Source organism: Zalophus californianus, chromosome 8 (genome assembly GCF_009762305.2).
Source record: "Zalophus californianus isolate mZalCal1 chromosome 8, mZalCal1.pri.v2, whole genome shotgun sequence".
Classification (NCBI taxonomy): Eukaryota; Metazoa; Chordata; class Mammalia; order Carnivora; family Otariidae; genus Zalophus; species Zalophus californianus.
Genome location: NC_045602.1, coordinates 140,261,285 through 140,273,762, shown reverse-complemented (window position 1 = coordinate 140,273,762; position 12,478 = coordinate 140,261,285). Strand labels below are relative to the sequence as shown.

The following is a 12,478-nucleotide window of genomic DNA, read 5'->3' as shown; positions in this document are numbered from 1 at the left end:
CCTGGGATGCCCAGGTGGCTCAGTGGGTTAAGCGTCTGCCTTCAGCTCAGGTCATCATCCCCAGGTCCTGGGATCGAGTCTCACATTGGGCTCCTTGCTCAGCAGGGAGCCTGCTTCTCCTTCTGCCTGCTGCCCCTCCCCCCCACCCCTCCACTCTCTCAAATAAATAAATAAAATCTTAATTTTTTTTTTAAACCCATGGAAAGGGTAACTGTAACATCCTCTGAGAGGCCCTTGACAGCCAGGTACGTCCATCTGTCCAGCCAGCTGTTAACATCATCCTGTCCTCACTCAGGCCAGTGGATTGCAATGCAAACGGGTATTAATGGCATAGGTGTACTCTTGAACCTGTGGTCGTTTGGTGGGAGAAATACGCAAACCTTCCTAAGAGTCTGTGATCTGTACCTTTTACTTGTGGCATATTTTAAACTGGTCACACAGTCACAGTGTGTTGTAAGGCAGGTATCAATTCATCAGACCCACATGCTCCACCCTGCAGTGGGCCTGTGGACTTTGTCCTGGCTTCACCCTAGAATAACCATCTAGCTGATGGACAGCTCACCTCGTTGGTGGTGCTCACAGGTGCAGAAGAGCTAACAGTTCAGTATAGCCTTACCTCATTAGATGCCCCTCCCCCACCAAAGCCTTGAAGACAGGTCTTCTGTATTTTTTTTTTTTTAAGATTTTATTTATTTATTTGAGAGAGAGAGAGAGAGAATGAGAGATAGAAAGCACGAGAGGGAAGAGGGTCAGAGGGAGAAGCAGACTCCCTGCTGAGCAGGAAGCCCGATGCGGGACTCGATCCCGGGACTCCAGGATCATGACCTGAGCCGAAGGCAGTCGCTTAACCAACTGAGCCACCCAGGCGCCCAGGTCTTCTGTATTTTTTTTAATTTTTACTTATTTATTTATTTGTCAGAGAGACAGAGCACAAGCAGGGGGAGTGGCAGGCAGAGGGAGAAGCAGACTCCCCACTGAGCAGGGAGCCCTATGTGGGACCCGATCCCAGGAACCTGGGATCATGACCCGAGCTGAAGGCAGACGCTTAACCCACCGAGCCCCCTGGGCGCCCCTCCCTCCTTTGTTTTGATGAGAATTATCATCTCTGTTGCATGCGTCTTCTGTACTTGTTACTCTTTTAGAGTTGTTTGTGGAATATAGAAATAAATTCTTTATTTTATTTAAGATTTTATTTTTTTATTTGACAGAGAGAGAGCACAGGCAGGGGAAAGGTCAGAGGGAGAAGCAGACTCCCCACCGAGCAGGGAGCCCGATGTGGGACCCGATCCCAGGACCCTGGGATCATGACCCGAGCTGAAGGCAGACGCTTAACCCACTGAGCCACCCAGGCGCCCCCTCCATGGGTACATTTTTCTGAAAGAAAAAGCAGAGGCAAATGAAACAAGTGTGGGAGGACAGACAACCAGGAAGAAGGATGCTGGTGGCAACAATCAGTCAGGCTTACCCAACCAGGCAGGGCGATGCAACAGAGCACCGACAGAAACAAGTTTAAAAGGTGTACACTGTTGTGTTGTCATTCTAACGTGTGATGGCACGATTTGTGCTGATTCTTCAATACCACACCTTTATACTAGAGAAAATATGTAACTGTCAGTTTCCTTATCTATAAAATTGGATAACAGCTACCCTGCAAGGCTGTCCTGGGAATTACGGCTGCTGTGCATTAAGGAAAACGGCCTAGTCACAAGCAGAGGGCTTGCTACTGGAGGGGAGGGGAAGGGATCCTCTAAGTGAGTTCCGTGAGAAGACATACTGTTTCAAACAGTATCAACGTGGTTAAGAGTTAAGAAATACTTCATACATAACTGTCATCCTTAAATTGTAGACTTTCTAGTTTCATCTCAAAATGAAACCGGACCACTGGATTCCATTTTAAAATTCTGAACTTTAGATTTAGACGTGAGGAGCCTCATGATTCAAAGTACAAGATAAATACATCCAGCAAAAATCTTTTCCCAGAATACTTCTTAAGTTAAAAAACATATTGATTGGTTTTATGTACTTTTAAAAAAGTTATAATTAAACTCATTTTATTTATAACTAAATTCTTAACACAATTTATTGCAACTGGCCAAAAAATAAAATCTGAGATATTATTATCAAACCCTATAGCTTAATGAGCACCAAAATATAAAATGTTAAGATCTCATGTGAGTGAAGAGGAAAAGATACACAATGCAACAGAGAATATAAACTTTGTAATATATGGCCAAAATTATAAAGTCTGTACTCTTTGACCTAGAAATTTTTCATTATTTATCTTAGAGAAACACCCTCTCACAAAAGACACTCCTCTTTAATAAGAAAATTAAATGGGACTGCCTAGCTACAAATCGAACATTTGCTATGCTGCTAATCCCTTCCAATAATAGACAGGAAAAAAAATAGGCAGGTGGCAGCACATGCTTGCTCTGGGAAACCCAGCCACCCCGGCCCAATGCCTGCAACTTAGCTGCAGCTATATGCACTTCCAGCCCCTCACCGTCATTCTATTGGGACCGTCTGAATCCAGGCCCCAGCCCTTGAACCAATGCAAAGTCACGAGACCGACAGAGAAGATTTGGGTTCTGTTGGTTTCACTACATATGTCTGTTTGTCACTCCACCCAGTGACAAAAACAGAGGCACAGGGCAGGGAGTGCTCTCTAAGAAAGGGGCTGGCTGTCCCCGAGATAGCCAGGGTGGGGCACAGCTGATGGGGGCGGCAAGTCAGCATTCCAATCCTCTGACTCCCAGGGCTGCAACTTTACAACCAATTGGCACAGAACTCCTCAGAACATGGCGACAGGGACACCAAATGACTGAATATTCATCTTGTAAACCACCATATTTGCCGGTGATACACATTAAATGTAGAAAAAGTAAAAAGACAATAAAATTACAAATAGCCCAGGATGACAATTAAGGTTCATTCACACTTACCTTTTCAAGGACTATTCACTGATCACTCATATCACATAATTTTAAAAATATTAGTTGGGTTTCTGCCACAGAACTAAGTTTTTTTCCCATTTTTATTTTTTTTATTTTTTAAAATTTTATTTTATTTGACAGCAAGAGAGAGAGAACACAAGCAGGGGGAGTGGGAAGGAGAAGCCGGCCTCCCGCAGAGAAGGGAGCCTGATGTAGGGCTCGATCCCGGCACCTGGGATCATGCCCTGAACTGAAGGTAGACACTTAGCGACTGAGCCACCCAGGCGCCCCTCTATTTTTATTTTTTAAAGATTTTATTTATTCATGTGAGAGAGCGAGCGTGTGCACACACTGAGGGAGAGGGAGAAGCAGACTCCCTGCTGAGCAGAGAGCCTGATACAGGGATCGATCCCAGAACGCCCCCAGAACTAAGCTTTAAAAACCATTTATGTAGGGCGCCTGAGTGGCTGTTGGTTAAGCGACTGCCTTCGGCTCAGGTCATGATCCTGCAGTCCTGGGATCGAGTCCACGTCGGGCTTCCTGCTCAGCAGGGAGTCTGCTTCTCCCTCTGACCCTCTTCCCTCTCGTGCTTTCTATCTCTCATTCTCTCTCTCTCAAATAAATAAAATCTTTAAACAAAAATAAAAAAAATAACCATTTATGTAGATACATGAACAATATAGACTGATTTTGGAATGAAGTAAACTTTTTTTTTTTAAAGATTTTATTTATTTATTTGAGAGAAAGAGAATGAGAGATAGAGAGCACGAGAGGGAAGAGGGTCAGAGGGAGGAGCAGACTCCCAGCCGAGCAGGGAGCCCGATGTGGGACTCGATCCCGGGACTCCGGGATCATGACCTGAGCCGAAGGCAGTCGCTGAACCAACTGAGCCACCCAGGTGCCCCAAGAATAAAGTAAACTTTTAACGTATACAGTTTAGGCCTTAAAAAGGAAACCGATTAAGGGGTGCCTAGGTGGCTTGGTCAGTTAAGCATGTGACTCTTGGTTTCAGCTCAGGTCATGATCTTGGGGTCCTGGGATGGAGCCCCACGTTGGGTTCTGCGCTCAGTGGGAAGTCTGCTCAAGGATTCTCTCTCCCTCTGCCCCTCCCCTTTGCACACACTCTCTCTCTAAAAAAGAAATGGACAGGTTTTTGTTTTGTTTTGTTTTTTTAAGATTTATATGAGAGAGAAAGAGATTCTCCGGCAGACTCCCTGATGAGAGAGGAGGTCTGATGTGGGGCTCTATCCCAGGACCCTGAGATCATGACCTGAGCCAAAATCGAGAGTCAGATGCCCAACCGACTGAGTCATCCAGGCGCCCCTATATAGACAGGTCTTAAAAAAAAAAAATAGTGGGGCACCTGGGTGGCTCAGTCAGTTAAGTGTCTGCCTCTGGCCCAGGTCATGATCCCAGGGTCCTGGGATGGAGTCCCGCGTCAGGCTCCCTGCTGAGTGGGGAGCCTGCTTCTCCCTCTCCCTGCCGCTCCCCCTGCTCGTACTCTCTCTCTCTCTAATAAAAAATAAAAAATCTTAAAAAAAAAAAAAAAAAGAGGAAACAGAATAAGATGGCACTTTGAGTGACATCCCACACCTGGTCTCACTGCATACTTCCTCTTTGGATAGATGCTGTATTCCATTTCTGCAATTTCAGTGCTAACTACCAATATGCTTGCAAACATACAATGTACTCAAAATCAATGCAAAGAATGATGAAAGGCAAAATCTAAACTGAAGGTTGTTTGGTAATCTAATCCTTAAATCTTCCCGAGCTACAGATAACAGACCAGCTGCTAATCCTCTTCAGAGGAGGTCACTATTTGAGAGCCAGTTCTGGTGTCAGGACAGTAAACGTGTTCCCTCTCTTAAATTAGGGGTAGCATTTTCATAAAATAGAACTATTACCATTTTCCAGCATTGCTGTCACTTATATTTAGGGAGGAGTTGATGAGACACCTTTCCACTTATCACCCCCTACTCCCCCAACAGACAGGCAGGGCAGGTACTGTAACCCCCATTTTAGTGAGGCCCCTGTCATGGGAGCCCTAGTCTTGTCATTTTCAGGAGGAAAGTCTAGCACAAACTCTGCTCACCCACAGGAGGGACATCTGCAGCACAGGGATGCTCTGAGCTAACGACCCAATCACAACATCATCATAAGCCTCATTTGAGGAATACTGTAGTTTGAACTGCTATTCACAGAGCACCCAGAGACTCATGAAAGCACCACTGAGGGCTAAGAGCCTCCTCTCCACTTGTGCAAAGACTGGTCATCAATCTTGACACCAGTCCCCAGAAGACACAGGGGTCTGTCTGTCTCTTGACTGGAAAACTGGCTGCCCTCATTGGATGAGACATTGTTTGCCTACAGCATTATATACCCCAAAACTGTACAGGCTACTTTATAACGGAGTTAAGGAATTTTTCAACGGTGTTTGTATCTGTGTATGTTGTGCTCATTTTACTCCCTGACTTTAGAAGCAACTCCCACCTTAAACAAAATTCTTTTTTTAAAGATTTTATTTATTTATTTGACAGCGAGAGAGGGAACACAAGCAGGGGGGTGGGAGAGGGAGAAGCAGGCTTCCCACGGAGCAGGGAGCCCGACGCGGGGCTTGATCCCAGGACCCTGGGACCATGACCTGAGCCACCCAGGAGCCCCAACGCTATTTAAAAAAAAAAAAGATTTTATTTATTTGACAGAGAAAGAGAGCATGCTTGCGTACGAACAAGCAAGGAGGGTGGCAGGCAGAGGGAGAGGGAGAAGCAGGCTCCCTGCTGAACAGGGAGCCCAATTCAGGACTCAATCCCAGGACCCCAGGATCATGACCGGAGCTAAAGGCAGACACTTCCCTGACTGACCACCCAGGCGCGCCTGACAAAATTCTATCTTATCATGACCCCCAGCTCCACTGCAATTTAGTCATTTATTCAACAAACAGCTACTGAGCGTCTACTATACCCCAGGACCAATGTGAGCACCTCACATTTAGGTTCTAAAGATGCACCATCCAGCAGGGGTACATGTCAGGGGATTCTGCATAGTGGTGTCAGGTAGGCAGTTAGTAGAGGAACTGGTACAGAAGGCCTAAATTTCCAAGTTCCACGTCCGACACTGAGCAAGGCACTGGTCCCCAGGGTAGCTCCCAGCTGAGCACAGTGCTACCTATCCACTGCATGCTGGAGGACTCAAGAACAAAAATGGCTAAGACACATACAGCATCCTTTCAATTTCTACACCACCTTGATTATTAGAACCACTCTTAGAAACACAAGAGAACTCCCTCATTCTAACAGGGGCATGAGGTGAAGGGTTCCAGAGTCCTTCAGTTCACAAGCAAGACTCAGCCTGCTTCTGTACAGCATCACAGCAGTGAGTCTCAGGCTGAGGCTCACTCCATGTAGTTCTTCTAACAGATTACTCCATCTCAATCCACTTAACCAACAAATGTCACCAAGTATTAAGACTAGCATGTGGGGTTTTTCGGGGGGGGGGAGGGAAGAATGGGAGGAGAGGGAAGAGAGTAACCAAAGACAAAATTTCTAGAAGCATTATTACCAGATCTGACTTTAAAAACCTTTTATTTTGAAATAATTTACCTTAGAAATTGCAAAAAAGATTTAGAGGGAGGTCTCAAGCACCCCTCTGATAGTGTAACTGGCTGTCCTTTCCCAATGGGCAAGTGGCTCACCACACACTTCCCTCAGAACCCAGAGCCTGTAAGTGCTCAATACTCACTCACAATGACTCCAAGTGACAAAGTCACTGCGCTGCACAGGAGTCACTAAGCTCATCACTATCACTGATTCAACAAGTATTTCCTGGGTATGTGCCAGCAACAGTTCTCTACACGAAACAGACTCCCTGTGGACCTCATCTCAGAGTAAAATAGCAAATATAATAAATATATTAAACAAACCAAATGCTGTAGGAAAATTGAGGGAAGGGAGACAGGAAACAGGAGGTGGTAAGCTGAAATTCTGTGTAGGGCAGTCAGGGAAGGCCTGGTCCCATGGAGTGTGAGGATGAGGAAGTGAGTGTTCCGGGCAGACTAGAGGACACAGAATTTGCTGAGAGACAAGCAAGAAGGCTGCCGTGGCAGGGGGAGGGTGAGTCAGAGGGCCAAAGGTAGGAGGCTGGTCACAGAGGGGTGGAAGAGGCCCGACAGGCATCCCAGAGGCCACACTGGCTCCACAGCGGAGCCAGTCCCTCAGCACGGCTCAGAGAATCCACCACACGCCTGTCTGTCTGCTCACCACACAAGCCCTGGGTGCTCTGCTTAGACAAGGGCCAAAGGGGGCTGGGCTCTGAGGGTCCTGCAACACACATCTCCCTGGTAGTCCTGTGCTGGTCAACAATGACCATCCACAATGACCAATGGGGGGAAAGGCCATGTGGATCACACAAACAGATCAGCCACACAGTCAGCTAGCCAGAACCAGCTCCTATAGCTCTTGGTTTGGCCACGTGCCATCAGGAGCTGCCCCAAGTCCCAGAACCCTGACACGGGTGAAGGGAGGACAGCATACACTAAATGATAAAGTTTCCCAAAGCCCTTAAATCCTGGCTTCCAATTTCATCTCCTGTTTAACAGATTACTCAATCCTGAAACTCAGCAGGATATTTAATGAGAAAGAAGCAAATAAACGAACATAAAGTCTTAGAAGCACTGGCTAGAGTTTTGCCTTTAGGCAACCATGTTAATAGCTGGGGCAATATAACTGTTTTTGGCATTAAGATTTTTTTTTTTCAACAGACAACTAATTAAGGACAAAGGTGTCTAACAATTCAAACACAGGACCCATTAGGCCATGACCAGCAAGTAAAATGTTCCTTATCAGACCTAAACCTGAAAACACAAAATAAAACTGAAACTTTTGCTTCCTTTTCCTGTATGACACAACTGGATTTTGAGAGATCATCTGTCAGGCACATGAAAAAGGGAGCTCTTAATCCAGCCACTTTACACAAACAAGTTAGAACCTGAACGGATGAGTTCTCAATACTGTCTCCTCAAAGACTACAATACAACAAAGCACTGCTTAAAATCATGTCTCGATAAAACATTATTTTTGCAAACCAAATGATTTTAACCTAAAAGATTAATTTACAGCGCATTAAGGAACAAATGTCAATCCCCCGAGCTATAGCATAATGACCCAGGGACCAGATGATGTGATTCCCTCAAAGCAGCGGTTTTCAACCACCCTCCCCCCGCCCCCCCCCCAAGGAAGGAAGAGACCCTCCGGTCGGTCACGGGGACAGTGGGGGCGGAGGAAAGGCCGCGCGCTGACCGCGATCCGGCAGAATGGGGGATGGACCGAGGAAGCTCGGCGCAGACCGTGAGACCCCCCCCCCCCGCGCGCCGGGACTGCGGCCCCACCTACCCACCCACATGTGAACGCAGGCTGCTCCGAGAGGCTGTGCCCAGACCCGGTCGTGCCCCGACCCAACTGCGGACCCAGGGAGCACCCCGGCACCGGTCGGCCGGCACAGACCCCTCGGGTCACCCCTGACGAGGCTCGCGCGGGGCCTAGACGGCGCGGGAGGCGCGCCTTCTGCCCGTCCCCCTCTCCAGGCCGCAGCGTCCATCCGGCCCCGCCGCCACAGCGGACGCTCAGGGGAAGCTCCCTCCCCCGCCGGCCCCCGCCCTGCGCCCCCCGGCCCGGAGGGAGGGTCGCCGCCATTTCCAACCGCGGGCGCGCCGCCTCGCGCCCCGCGGTTCCCTCACCTCGCGGCCCCCTCGCCCCTCACTCCGCGCCCCCTGCAGACCCCCGCGGCCCGCGCTGACTGTCCTGGCCTGACCGGAGGCCCGTCGGGCCCGCCGCGAGCTCACCTGTCCGCCCGCCCGCCCTCCCGCCGGCTCCGCGGCTCCGCTCCTCAGCTCCGCGGCGCTGCTGGGCAGCCGGCCGACGCGGTCCTCAGCCGGGGCTGCGTCTGGGGGACCCCGAGCGGCGGCGGCTGCGGCGGCGGGGGCAGGGGCAGCGGCGGCAGAGGGCGGCGGGAGCAGCACCGGCAGAGGCGGCGGGGACGCGCACGCTCACGCACGCTCACGCACGCACCCGCACAGGCGCGCGCGCCCCCGGAGGAACGTGGGCTCCGCAGGTTGGAGCCGCGGACGGGGCAGGCCGCGCACGCGCCCAGAGCGCTAGGCTGGGGGCGGGGCGGGGGGCTCCGCCCATATAGGGCGGAGCCGCAAGTGACAGCCGCGGAGGCTCCGAAACGCCTTGCGTGGGCGGAGCCTCGAGCGACAGCCCAGGGGCGGAGCCCCAAGTGACAGCCCAGGAACGGAAGCCCCGGGAGCTGTGGGCGGAGCTCGCACCGCGGAGCCGGAAGCGCCTGCCGTCCGGCAGGGGCGGGACCGACGCGCGGGGGCGGAGCCTCCTGCCAGGGCAGGTTGTGCTCTCAGGTGCGCGGACAGGTGATGCGGTGAGCCGCGGGAAAGGAGTGCGGGGCCTTGTGTTGCAGCTGAGTTTGCTCAGCGCCATACGTTCAGACTGATAACATGTCATTGTCCTCATCAAAGAACGGCAGAGGGAGCTGGTGGGAAATGACCCGGAGACCGACGCCCCCTTTCCTCGGGCCACTGCTAGGGACTCGCATTTGCTCTTCTCTGGAGCTCAGGGATGGGACTTCCTTATCCCGCTGCCCAATCATTGAAGTGCCACCGCCACTGTCCAGCCACCCTCCCAGAATCGCCTTCAAACGGCGGCGTGGGAAAGCGGGAGGACCAACGTCCACTCACGTCCCCATCCAGGTAGGGCTTCTGCTCATCCTGTTGGCCACCTGGGAGGGGAGGCCTTCCTGCCCCCTTTCGCTGTCACTCCGTCACCGAAAACAGTTCTACCATTTATTCGGTGCCTGCTGTGTCTGCTCCACTGGCACGTGCCAGTTTTCATCCAGAAGCCACCCAAACAGATCTTTCTGGACAGTGCTCTGCCTCCTCGCTTCCACTCGTGCCCGTGGCCATGTTCCGTTCAGCGGAGTTGTCTTCTTCCAACAGAAACCTGATGACATCCAAGGCCTCCTAAGACACCTGAGCAAAATCCAGGCTCTCTGCCAACAAGCTCGGACCCCTAGCCACCTCTGCCCTCTTCTTACACCTCCCTGCCACCGCGCTGGGAGCTCAGGAAGTCTCCTGGTAGTCAGTAAACTGCAACATCGAGCAGACAGTAAGGAGAAAAGGCCAGATTAATACTGTCTATTGACTCAAGAGCATGGAGGATCCCAGGACAGAATCACAGGAGGAAGGAAAGAATAAAACGGACCCGGTACCAGTATCAGCCTGTGTTGGAAGCTGCAAACACGAATGAGCCAGGCCTTAATAAGTCCCCCCTTGATCTAGTAGTGCCACTTTAGGGATATTCTTCCTAAGAAAATGTTCCCAAATACAGAAAAAGTTTTATGCTCTTGATGGTGTTACTTATAATAGTGAAAACAAAAACCTGTGCAACTATACAAGCACACTCAAATGGAACAGTATAGTTTTGTGGGTTTATTTATTTTTATTCATTTATTTTTTAGAGGGAGAGAGGGGGCAGGGAGGGGGAAGGGGAGAGGGAGAATGTTAAGCAGGCTCCATGCCCAGTGCAGAGCCTGACCCAGGGCTCGATCTCACCGACCCTGAGATCATGACCTGAGCCGAAATCTAGTCAGATGCTTAATCGACTGAGCCACCCAGGCGCCCCGGAACAGTAATTAAAAATGTATACAAAGGGGGCTCCTGGGTGGCTCAGTTGGTTAAGCGTCTGTCTTTGGCTCAGATCATGATCCCAGGGTCCTGGGATTGAGCCCTGAGTTGGCTCCTTGCCCAGTGGGGAGCCTGCTTCTCTCTCTCCCTCTGCCCCTCCCCCTGCTCGTGCTCTCTCTTGCTGTCAAATAAATAAATGTATACAAAGGCTACATAACAGCATAAAAAATTGAGTTAGTTCCTGAAGGTAAATGAGCAAGATACATGATGTAAAAAGTTCATCCTTACAAGTGTGTTTATAAATAAGCAATCCAACCCGTTCAGAGAAAATAAAACAGGAAAGGTACCTGTGAAATGCTGACAGTGGCTGTCTTCAGCCCCCGTGCTGTCTGTGCCCCTTGTTCAGGCGAGGCGGACCTTTATCCTCACCCTCCAACAGCAGCTCCTCCCAAGGGTGCCCTTGCTCCTACCTGCCCCACCACCTGCTCTGGTCCTCCAAGCTCTGAAAGCTCACCTCACACACGTCTATTATGTAAGGTAATACCTTGTCTTCCCCAACAAATGGAGTTGCAAAGCCCTTCAGGGTCTTTGCAAGTGGGTCCACATCAGATTCCTCTATCCCACAAAGCCTCATAGATTCTTACCCACAGAATATTTTAATATTAATAAATGAAGACTACATGGGGCGCCTGGGTGACTCAGTTGGTTAAGCGTCCGACTCAATCTCAGCTCAGGTCTTGATTTCAGGGTCTTGAGTTCAAGCCTCATGCTGGGACACCCACTGTGGAGCCTACTTAAAAAAAGAAAACCACCACAAAAACAAAAAAACCTCATTGAACCCATTCCCAAAATAAATGAAGATAAATGTGCTTTTCACCCTTTACACCAGCTGACTGTTGTCCTGGACTATCGTGTGGAGTGCATAGTTCATACAACGTCAAGTTACTAAGCCCTCCCTATTACACCTGGAGCAAGCCTGCTCTCTGATCCCAAAGGGAAGTGGGATGCTCCCAGTAAAGGCGCTGACCACCGGAACACTCACAACAGCAGGAATGGACACATATGGATACCAGGCCAGCAGAAAGATGGGTCTCCCTCAAAGGGCCTTAGGGGTGGGTGTGGCTAGCACCCCAGGGCATGGCATTAAGGAAAAGCAGAGCACAGGAACACAGTCTTATGAATAATAAAGGGAAAGGAATGAGAATACACGTTCACATTTGCTTGCCTTTTCATGAAGAAATAAAGGATGAACAAGTAATGATTCATCACAGGGACACGGGGGGCGGGGGGGGGGGCTCAGTCGGTGAAGCGTCTGCCTTCAGCTCATGTCATGATCTCAGGTCCTGGGATCGAGCCCCTGCTTGTGCTCTCAAATAAATTTTTTTTTTTAAGGATTTTATTTATTCACTTGACGGGGGCGGGGAGCACAAGTGAGGGGGTTAGCGGCAGAGGGAGAAACAGATTCCCCGCTGAGCAGGGAGCCCGACGCGGGACTTGATCCCAGGACCCTGGGATTATGACCTGAGCCGAAGGCAGACGCTCAACCGACTGAGCCACCCAGGCGCCCCTCAAATAAATAAAATCTTAAAAAGAGTCATCGGACCCTCCCCCTCTCATGTGCTCTCTCTAATAAATAAAAATCTTTAAAAAAAAAAAAGTCATCAGGGCACCTGGGTGGCTCAGTCGTTAAGCGTCTGCCTTCCACTCAGGTCATGGTCCCAGGATCCTGGGATCGAGCCCCGTGTCAGGCTCCCTGCTCTGCAGGGAGTTTGCTTCTCCCTCTCCCTCTGCTCTCCCCCTGTTCGTGCTCTCTTTCTGTGCCTCTGTCTCAAATTAATAAATAAAATCTTTGAAA

General features: G+C 50.1%; 1 protein-coding gene across 2 annotated transcripts in view; it reads right to left on the bottom strand.

Moving 5' to 3' along the window:
* Window positions 1-8,984, bottom strand: part of DNAJC5 (DnaJ heat shock protein family (Hsp40) member C5) — a 35,253-nt gene extending 26,269 nt beyond the window's left edge. The window contains exon 1 of one of the 2 annotated variants that reach the window (XR_003524612.2): window positions 8,770-8,982. The gene's annotated coding sequence lies outside the window, so the exon portion shown is untranslated. Of the gene's footprint in view, window positions 1-8,769 lie in introns of both variants that reach the window. The other variant, XM_027621629.2, reaches the window with a different exon arrangement.
* Between the last annotated feature and the right edge of the window lie 3,494 nt (window positions 8,985-12,478).